Raw genomic sequence first — 10,542 nt, 5'->3', positions numbered from 1 at the left:
AAAAACAGGATGAGATGTACAAAAGCATTCCTTCTGGTCTGCCTCTGGCCTCACTGGAGCACAGCTGGGTCAGTTCTGAAAAACCCACCAGGGAGTTCTTGTTTGTACCGTCCTGTTCCTCCAAGAGCACTGCAACAGCCAAGTTAATCAAGTCCATGCTTGTTGAACCCTCAGTCAAATATAAGATTATCTTTGTCACAAAGAATGTCTTGGAAACACACCCAGCCCCAAATCCCAGCCCCAGCCTGAGCTGATGAATGTACATCCCAGGTGGCTGTGTTTGGGGCAAAATGTGTTTCAAGGATTCAGCGCTTCCCCCCCTCTCTACTCATCAGTCCTGTAAGAGTAATCTGAATTAGACATTAAATGGCTTTGTTTTTAAAATGTTGATTATACTTCAGCATTACCAAATGGTCTTCCATTTTCCTCAAGAGAGTGACTTTATTGGTATTATGTCAAACCGTTATGTTTGTAATAGGAGCAGCTCAGCTAGTCACAGGGGCTATACACACCTAAAACTTCTCTCTGGGGTCTGCTGTTGCTTGGCTGGAAAAGTATTTACCCCACAGTGTTTGCAAGCATTATCCTTCCTTGCTAATAATTAAGGATGCAAGAAACAATTGACAAAAATTGAGCAGAAGAAAGACTGGGACATGAAGAGTAAAAGCGTAAGACCAATTATTTGTGGTGCATTTGGGATCTCACGCTTGGCATATCACAATAACGCAACATAAATTGGAAATTGTCTCTATCTTAAGACTCCAGGCCTCCTCAGTATCATCCTTCGCAGCACATTAGTGTAGCTGAATGTCTGCAAGTGGCTGATGCTTGGATCAGATATATTAGGGACTCTATTACGGACTGTATTTTGCACCCGGAGTGGTGGAGACAAAGAAGGAATTAAGAATACCTATTTTTTCTGTAATACTTCTCATCAGGAGGTCTCGGAGTGTTTCAGAAAGAGTAGTATAAACCAGACCGTACTGTCGTTCCTGGAGCACAATACCCTTGTTTAGGAAAAGGCCTTTTACCATGGAATTGAAGCAGAAATAGCAGCCCACGTGTTACAGGGCCCCACAGCCCAGCCTGGGGAGTCAGCCTCTTAATATGTGCATTCCTCACCTTGCCAGAGCAATACGGATAACGCTCCATCCTGGGATTTATGCTAATGACCATGAGACATGGGGTTTCTTTTTCATTTTTAATGTATTTTTTATATAGTCAGGTGCCCTGTTTGTGTCCATTTAGTATTCAAAGCCTGGTTTTGCCTTATCAGCCCTTTCATCAGGCTTTAAAGACCTGCTGCTGCACAAAGGCTTGTGGGCTGCATTACAGGAGCCTGCGGTGTCCCTCGCGCCCCAGCTCAGTGGGGGCTTTGCCGTATGTCGGGGCTTGGGGCTGGGGAGGCTCTGCTCTGCCCCCAACAAAGCGCGGGAGGGCGTGAGCAGCAGCGACAGCATGCTGGGGGCTGTGTCTGGCAAGGAACAGATTGAAACAGCTCAACGGCTGCTTTATATTTGGCACAGCCAAAGGATTTTCTATTCCTCCACATTACGAGTGCAGCAGATACAAGGCAGCATCCACTTTTAACAGGGAGGGAGCAACAGAGCTGAGCGAAATATCCTCCAAAATCTTCTTGATTAATACAGAGAGTCAGACACAGCAGATGACTTCATTTTAGCAAGCCCAGACTGGGGGGCTTTTATGCAGTGCAGTCAGATGGTGGTAAGGGATGGGGTGAACGCGTGACCCCCCCAAGAGATGTTTAGGAGGCCATGGTAGCCATCAGGGAGAAAAAGGCTCGGTACCCAGGGGCGAAGTCGTGGTTTGAGCATGGGAGACAGCAAGGCTGCTCTGAGTCATAGCAGGCTGCAACACGTGAACGGCAAATTCTCACTCCAAGGAGTAGGTGGGCCTTTGCAGAACAGAAAATAGCTGAACGAGGCAACCCTGGCTGCACGGACCAGCCCATGGAAACTGCCGGCGTGCTCTGCATGTGCTTTTATAGGCTGCTGTTCCAAAGAGTGCATAATGCCAGATTACTGGCTGGTGTTAAGTAGGCTCTGCTGTGCGGACCCCTGGGGTGATCTAATCTCTCCAGTTTGAATTGTTGCAGTTATTTAGCAACAAGGCACCGGAGGAGCTGCAGAGAGGGGTGAAGGGGAGATGCAAGATATTTTGCGCATTATGGTATGAGTCTAGCTCAGTTCAGTGCTCCACAACACAGCACAAAAAGGGACATTGTTTAATCGCCGTCATTACATGAGCTATAAGCTCTGTTCCAGGCGTGACGACAGCAGCTCATTTTCTTGCCTCATCCCCGGCGGACGCGCTTCCGCTGACTCCTGGCACTGCACCTCTTAGAGATGTGGTGGTGCTTGGGTGGGGGCCGAAAGCAGGGAATGGGGGGATCTCTCACAGATTACCCCAGGTTGGAACCGTGGGCTTGTGGAAGTGGAATATAGCTCTTACTGAGCTATGAAGTGAGACCTCCTCTGCCCCCAAATCTTACACTTTTGGGATCTCTCTGGTGTATAATGGGGGCAATGTGTTAATGCAGGCCTCATCTAAGGCTTGGCTTTATGGCCCAACGAGGCAAAACACTGAAAGAGATGGTTTAATTGCAGCATGATGAACTGCATATTGCTTAGTGGGAATGAGTGCAATAAAAGACCATTCACAGCCCACTTGGGCCTTAATCCCTGGAGTGGATTTTCCTAGTGTGATTGCACCTATGCTGGCAATCCCATCTGCTCAAAACATGGTCTCTTCAGCTTTCGCAGACATCTGTTTCTGGCCTAGAGTAGCCCACTTTGCTCATCTTATGACAACTGATGGATTTGTGTAAGTTCATCAGGGCTGGGAAACAAAAAGAAACCTGCAAAGATATTTCACCTTTCTCCCTCCTTCCCCCATCAAAATGTCCAATAAGGTTTTTCATTAACCTTAAGACATCTTCAGAATGAAAGCGCATTTCCATGCAAATGCAGCTGAAGGGGAACAAACAGCATCTGTTCTGCAAATATTAAATGTGCGCAGTAGATGAATAGACTTATCTCCTTTATCACGATTAGCCACATTTCTGCCTCGTAATTTTGGCCTATCACTCAACAGAACTGTAATCAGGATGTAATACATCCTATTGGCAAATTACAGCAATGCAGCTGTTCAAGGCAGAAGCTGAAGCCTTCGGCAATTTAAATTAGGTTTTATTACACCCAGGGCAAGACTCCAATAAGTATATTAGTGACATGATTTAAAAATAATAAGAGTTGAATCTTGTCACCCTGAAGTTAATTCTGACATCGGTTTTCATGGGAGGAAGTGTTTTGCCAAAATCAGAAATCGAACAGGTCTCAGGGGTGTCCTCAGCGAAGTCAGAGACTCTGAGAGCAAAGGAGCTGTGGTGAGATCACCCCTGTGCAAAGGTGTGAATGCTGCCTTCTCACATTGATTTCTAGGTTACTATGCACCAAGAAAAGTTTCATGTGAGGAAACTGATATGAAATCTGGCTACAGAATACAGGGCTCAGAAAAGACTTAAAGCGTGCTGTAACAAAGTCTAAATTTTCAGCTCTCTCCCACCTAGAATGTAACAACAAAGGGTGTGTTATCATAGCAAAGAGCACGAAAAGTGTATTTAACTTAAAATTTCAATGTTTGAATTTTGCCGAGTTCCAAACCAAAATAAAAATAAAAGCTGTCACAATTCTTGAGAGCAGAAATCCTGCAAAACCCCCTAAAGTTTTATGCAAAAATTACTAGCATTTTTTCAGCAAAAGAATCATAACTCTTTATCATAAAATGATACTCATGTTATAAAGTGACAAATTATTCTGTTATCCGTAGGCTATTAAAAGCATTTGAAAATAACTAGTAAGACTAGAGAGAAGCACTATACTCTTTTCTAGATGAAAAGTGACTCCGGTCTATTTTGCAATGAAAGGGTTTCAGTATCCCTATCAATGTATCACTATTCACCGTAGCAGCTGTTTTCAATATCCTTGTGTTGGCTGTCATCAGATACTATATTCTGTTTGGAAATGTTTTGACTTTTTTTTCCCCAAACACCTTCAGTTCAGTTGGAATTACAGGGTTAACGAAAAACATTTCAGACAGAATCACAAGACTTCTTTAAAAAGTCAGAAATAAGCACTTCCCTTCTCTTTCAAGCTGTTTTCCAGGAAGCACCTTGCATCTAGCCATGTCTTCCTTCTAACACACTTAGGCCAACTTTCTGGAGAATCCTTAAGCTTCCAGAATCGCACTGCCACTGGGTTAATATGGATGCAATTATGGAGTGATTTGATAGAGAATCTCAATGATCTGTACAGAGCAGTGTATCTCACATCAGAGCTGTAAATCAGAAACACTACAAAACTTATTATCTTCATCTTCCTTGTTTAAAAGCTAGAACCTGTCAGATGAAACCATAAATCTGCTAGATGGCCCTCCTTGCATCAAGCCTCTGAATATTCCAGTTCATGTCTGTTTCTGAAAACTCTCTGCCAACATTTCATTTTCATCTCATACTGATACTTAATGCCTTAAGTGCTTGGAAAGATAAACACTGGCTTTAAGCAGTACAATCTCATGATCAGTTTATCTGAGGATTATTACATGAGTGCACGGGGGAGTCAGTCATAAATTGAGCACATTTTTGCCCTAGCTGGTGATTTAATTGCAGTGAATGGGATGGCATATTCCAAGAAGAATCAGGGACCTGGGACATAGAGGAGATTCAACTAACAATTTCATCCAATTAACAAAACCTACTGTAATGGGGCATCAAACTACATAAATGTGAACCACGCTACCTGGTGCTGGGGGGTGAAGAGAGAAGATGATGTTTTGCTGGGGGATGAACTGGTATCTTGTAGCTGAGCACAGCATGACATACCAAGGATCAGCGGCTAAAGGCTGAAGACAGACAAACTGAAACAACAAACTAGGCACGCGTTTTTATAAGGAAAGGTGATTAACCTCTGGAAGAAACAGTCAAGGCAATTGACTGGTTCACCATTTCTTCTACTACACAAAGCAAGAACGCTGTCTTTCTGGAATGGATGCTTGAATGAAACACCAATTATTTGGCTCAACAAACTGGGCAAATACAATTGTCTGCTGTGCACAGATGATTAGATTTAATCTCATGTACTCTTCTGAACCTAAACTCCAAGCATCTTCACTGTCTCAGGTACAATAATACAAGAACTGATTCAAAGTGCATCTTCACTGAACTCAGACACATTTGCAGTTGCAAGGCATAAATGAGCCAGCTCTACTCTAGACTGAGCGGAGGGACAGAGCAAACAGCTGAAATAGTAATGTCTTATACAGCTGGATCCAAAGACAAAACTTGTCTCTCATAACCATAACGTTCTCAGCCTTAGATAAGGATACACAAGCCTTTGTTTGCAATAGCGCTCTTTTTTCCTTTCAGCACCATTTTGAATAGATTAAGTTGTCTGAAGTAGGGTTTATGACTTATGCCAAATGCTACTTCCAGCACAGCCAGAAAAGCTGAAGCTTTCCAGTGGGAAAAGGGTTTAAGAATTTATGTGGAATTAAATTAAACCAGCACAAGCTCATCCTCTTAAATGTAAACCAGGCAAGAAACCAAGAAAGTTTGTTTCTAGTGCATGTTGGACCAAAATTTAAAAAAGAGTCTGAGTGATGTGCTGGGGAAGAGCTCTGATAGAAATGTAAGGGCAGATTAAAACAAGGTATGGAACTGGTGACTGGCCCCCAGCCACCTGCTCTGCCCTCCTGGCAAATGCTGCCACCCCAGACAACTGCCTCTGAATCTGCTTGCAGATCACCGAGTTTTCCTCTCAGCAGATTAATAGAAACTGAAAGTCTCTGAACAGGATAAACAGTAAGAACACACAAAGCCTTCACTTAACCCAGAGGCACAAAATGGAGCAGCAACCCCAAATAGTGCCTGTGGAGCCGGGTAGAGAGGTTCTGGTTGTACTCTTGCTATGGACACCAGAAAGTAGGAGGCTTCACTCAAGGCAGGAGGGCACAATGCTCAAAAATTGAAGTAAAAGCAGTGAAATGTATGCTCAAGTTTCTGTCTTTTCCATTCAAGCATTTAAACTGCTCCCAGCAAGTCAATCTCACTGCAGAAAGAATGAGTGCTACTTACCAATCCCTTATGCAGCATACGAGGAAAGGGGAGGAGGTTGCTTACTAGTTATTTTGCATAGCAAATCCTGTGCAAAATGGTAATGATTAGACCTCAAAGTAAGGTCAGAAGAGTCCTGTTAGGGCAACTGCCAATTAATTATTGTCCTATTAATGCAACTATCCCTAATATTAATAAACAGCTTACAGCTTTTCGTTCTGCGAGGATATTTTTTTGGCGAGTTTTAAAATCTGGTTAGTGGAGGAAGTCCACATTCTGCATTCACCAGCTTGCAAACACCCCACACAGGCCAAAATTCTCCTGGGGTTTAGCTTTACTGGAAACATAAATCACAACAACAAAACAGCTTTCACTGTAAACTTCCTTTCCAAGCTTAACTGTTCCCAAGGTTGCTCCCTAGTGACACTTCCGTGCCAGTCTGCAATTTCTCTCTTTTATTTGGTTGCAACTTGTAAAACCAATCTGCAAGTGTGATCCAGCAATAATTATATTGTTCCTTTATGCAGGGTTTAGTATTTGAGTTGAGTACAGCTCTGCATTTACAAGCAGGTTGTCAGAATTACTACCCAGTTACGAGTTATCTTCTCAAATATACATAATAATTCTTCTGAATTCACATTTTACTACATTATTTATAACAACAGATGTCCAGGCAAGAACACACTTGAGTCCTTCCTGAAAACTGGTACTAATTTCAGTTTGGGAATACATTTTCCTAATGAAAAACACGTTAGAGGCAAGGATGTTTTCAAAGCAACTGGTTCTGGCATGTTACACTTTGAAACTAAGGATATGCTTTTTTCTAAAAGGATTCCATAAGATTCACACATACTTGGGAAAACAAAAGATCTTTTTGTATGTGTGTGAAAATTGACTCATTGCTGGACCAAGAAATCCAAGCTAACAAACAAATCTGCAATGGCAATAGATCATTTGGGGACTTCTTTACAATGTAGGTTCTTGGACCATTCATAGCAGTGATTTTTTAAATTCTTTGCTTTTGAAAGGTTCTTTGTGAGGGAAATGTGGTTTAGATTGAATCAGGGATACGGGAGCTGGAATAGGAACAGAGTCCACTTTCTCATTAAACAGAGTACTTTTCATGTTACAAGCACGACAGACCAATATAAATCACAGATAGGCCTGAAATTCAGTATTTGAATCCACAGCCAGATTTGACCTTCCACTCTATTTCAAGGGAAGGGGGAAAGACACATTCACAGTTTATGTTCAGACCCAGTTCAGAAATCACTGAACATTCAGAAAGGACCAGAGAGCTCCTGCTTCAGCAGCCTGGTGTACGAGATCGACTGGTGCATGAGATGGATTCAGGATAAACCTCCATGGAGCCCTGAAAAGACCTGAGAGAACGCAGACCCTCCCAGGGACCATCAGTATTTTCCAGGACAGAACCGGTGAACTCTTATCTGTCTCATCACGCGCTTACAGATTCCCTGTGGCTGGATACCCCACAGGTTGCTGCAATGAATAACTAACGTAATTCCACAATTCCTCCATGCAAGTAAGTTACAGCAATGTCTCTTATCCTTGTGTCATCTGATACAAACTCTGTTTGTTACCCATAATTGAAATGGTACCTCACTATCCTCTTCTACAGAACAACCACCTTTTTCACTTTACTAGGCTTTCTGATCCCGATTATGTTTCAACAGTTACAAATGTGGTGTGGTAAAAGCATCACCAAAGAAAATGTCTTATAAATAGTAATGGGGTACTGTGTTACCCTCTCACTCTTCCAGAGAGAAAGATGATGTTCATTTCTGCAATGAAGTACAGAAGAAATCTTAAAGACCTTTTGTTACAGGTCATCTGGTCCTTCTCTCTGTTCCTGTTGGTTAAGTGGAAAGGAAAAAACTAGATTCAGAACTGTGATTTTTTTATTTTGCATTCATAGTTTTATGTTGGATTCAACTACATGAATTATTACTGAGCTACATCTGTTAAAGAACACTGTCCAGGTAAAATCAGCATCTACTGGCTCCTGCTCAGCTGAAATCAATAGGCTTTTTGCCATCAATTTCTATAGGACCCGGCACAGAGATTTTGCTGCAATGCTTAAGGGTAAAAAATTTGGATGGGCAGACAGATACAACACTGTCTGTGTAAACTGAAGCCAAAGCTTTTCAGCCTCGAGCAAGATTGTTCTTAATTAAGTATAAAACAGAAGGATAATTTGATTCAGAAGTAACATTATCTTTCCTCTACCTCCTCTCACACCAGAAGGTACATTTGGTTTCACCATAATAAATCAATCGCACAGTGCATCAAGCATACATCTGTGATGTTGCAGAGCTTCCCCACTATGCTGGTTAAAAACAAGATCAGATTAATCTAGAGCACAGGGCCAGGTGTCTTGAACTAGTTTTCAAGCAGTGAATGCTACAGAAAAGATGGCTGGAGGTTGGGCACCATGCTGGGTATCTATTACATTTAAATGGTGTTTCTCAGCAAGATCACTGAGCCAAGATGTTCTTCTTGACGAGCTCAGGAAGAAACGATCGCTAAAAAGAATGTATTACAGTGCTCTGACTTTGACAGCTTCATCGCAGCAGCGTGGTTGCATTTTTACACCTTCCTTTCAGTGTGATGGCTTCATATTGACTTAAGGAGCAGCTTAATATTGACAATGGGTCATCTCCACTGGTGTGAGTTCTCTAGTAGCTGTAATCTCCTCTTTGATATAGTTCCTTGAAAAGTATCCTACACGATGAAGTAGTTTTTCAGGATAACTTAAGAACTTACAAGTGATAAGATGTTTTTTGTGTTCTTCAGTCATTGATCTTTGCAAGGCCTGTCAGAAAGGCTTTGAAGAAAAGCAGTATTTTCTCTATTTGCTTGCTACCTAGTGATAAAGGAGAGGACATACAGAGTTCCTGTATTTCCTTCCCACAGTGCATGAGAGGACAAACGATGGCACAGACTGGATGACCTTCCTGTCTGGTTTTTATTTCCTTCAGCTCACCCATGGATCAGTGGAGAGAGGTAGCTGAATTCAAAGGACACAATCAGAGCCTCTAAAGTAGCGATTAACTTTTCTCTAACTTCAGTGCCTGGGATAATCTGTTTGGACATTGATATGGTAAGGGATCAGTTAATTTCCCCAAACTGTTGAAGACACATATGAAAAACAAAGCTCTCAACACAGTTCATCAAAACGAAATAATCATGCCCTTCAGGAGCAATGAGCAATACGCAGTTTTATCAGAGGCCTGAATTATCTCCTGTCCCAAGTTCCAGATTAGCTTTGAGCAATTAGCAGGGATGTCCTTGGTGGCCATTTAAGCATTCTCTCCCTTCATAACACAAAACGAGTGAGAAAACGATACAGATCAGAGTGCTGGCATACGTACACCCTCAGATCATAAAAGCAAACTGAACTCCTGGAGGCACACCCTCTTGAACATCACCACAGTAGACAGGAGTTGCCCTGGGAGTCCAGCTGCCCAGTATATGCAGACACTGCTACCAGCTCACCTTGAATATCTTCCAAGCGGCAAGACAAGGATTCAGTCATTAGTATGACATAAATCTACAGCAGCCTGGATTTAAAAGGGAAACTTCCACGCCACACTGAAGGAAGACTGTGGCTACATAATCAGAAATTTGTCTCTAGGTGTTTGTATCTGACATCCTATATTGTAAATTAGATTGTTAGGATTAGACTGGGTGGAGCAGGTCTAGGGTTGGACTGCTGGGGGTTAGATCACAAATTCCTTGGTGGAGGGACTACTTTTCTATGGCTGTACAATGCTTTAAACCACATAGGTGTTGTTCATGAGTGACTTTGAGGTGCTTCCACAACTGATGCTTGTTTTCAATGGAAGACATAGCATTGGTTACATGTGAGCCAGCCTGACAAAGGAATGAAATGTGTTCAGAAAAAATAACTGACCCCAAAAGCATCACCAAAGAAGATCAAGCAGAAGATGGCAGGAAGGTTGGTTTTAAAAAGAAAATCTTCAGAAGGCTTTTGGAAACATAGATGAGTAGAGGAGGCTATTTGGAGTTGACTAGAAGATTTTTAGTGAGTAAATTAATTCAATAGCCACAATTCTCTGTGTGTCCAACACTCTAGGAAATTTCACATTAACATTTATGAACAGGCATGCATTTTCTCCCTCATTGAAGCATTTTCCCTCTTCTATTTTCAGAGCACTCTGGAGTGCTCAGATAACCCAACTCTGTAACTCAATCCCAGCAGGAGACTATTTAATAAGAATCTTTTTAAGATAAAATTTTTCTGTAAAGGTGGAAATAATGCAATAGCCTACAGTCCTGTTCAAAAGAAACAGCATCAGAGAAGTTCGATGTGGAAAAACCCTTTTTGATCATCCTAGTCCCTTTCTCATTACTGCAGGATACAGGACTCC

Source organism: Pygoscelis adeliae, unplaced genomic scaffold (assembly GCF_000699105.1).
Source record: "Pygoscelis adeliae isolate BGI_AS28 unplaced genomic scaffold, ASM69910v1 Scaffold18, whole genome shotgun sequence".
Lineage (NCBI taxonomy): Eukaryota > Metazoa > Chordata > Aves > Sphenisciformes > Spheniscidae > Pygoscelis > Pygoscelis adeliae.
The sequence above is the reverse complement of the archived record's forward strand: the minus strand, read 5'-3'. Positions refer to the sequence as shown.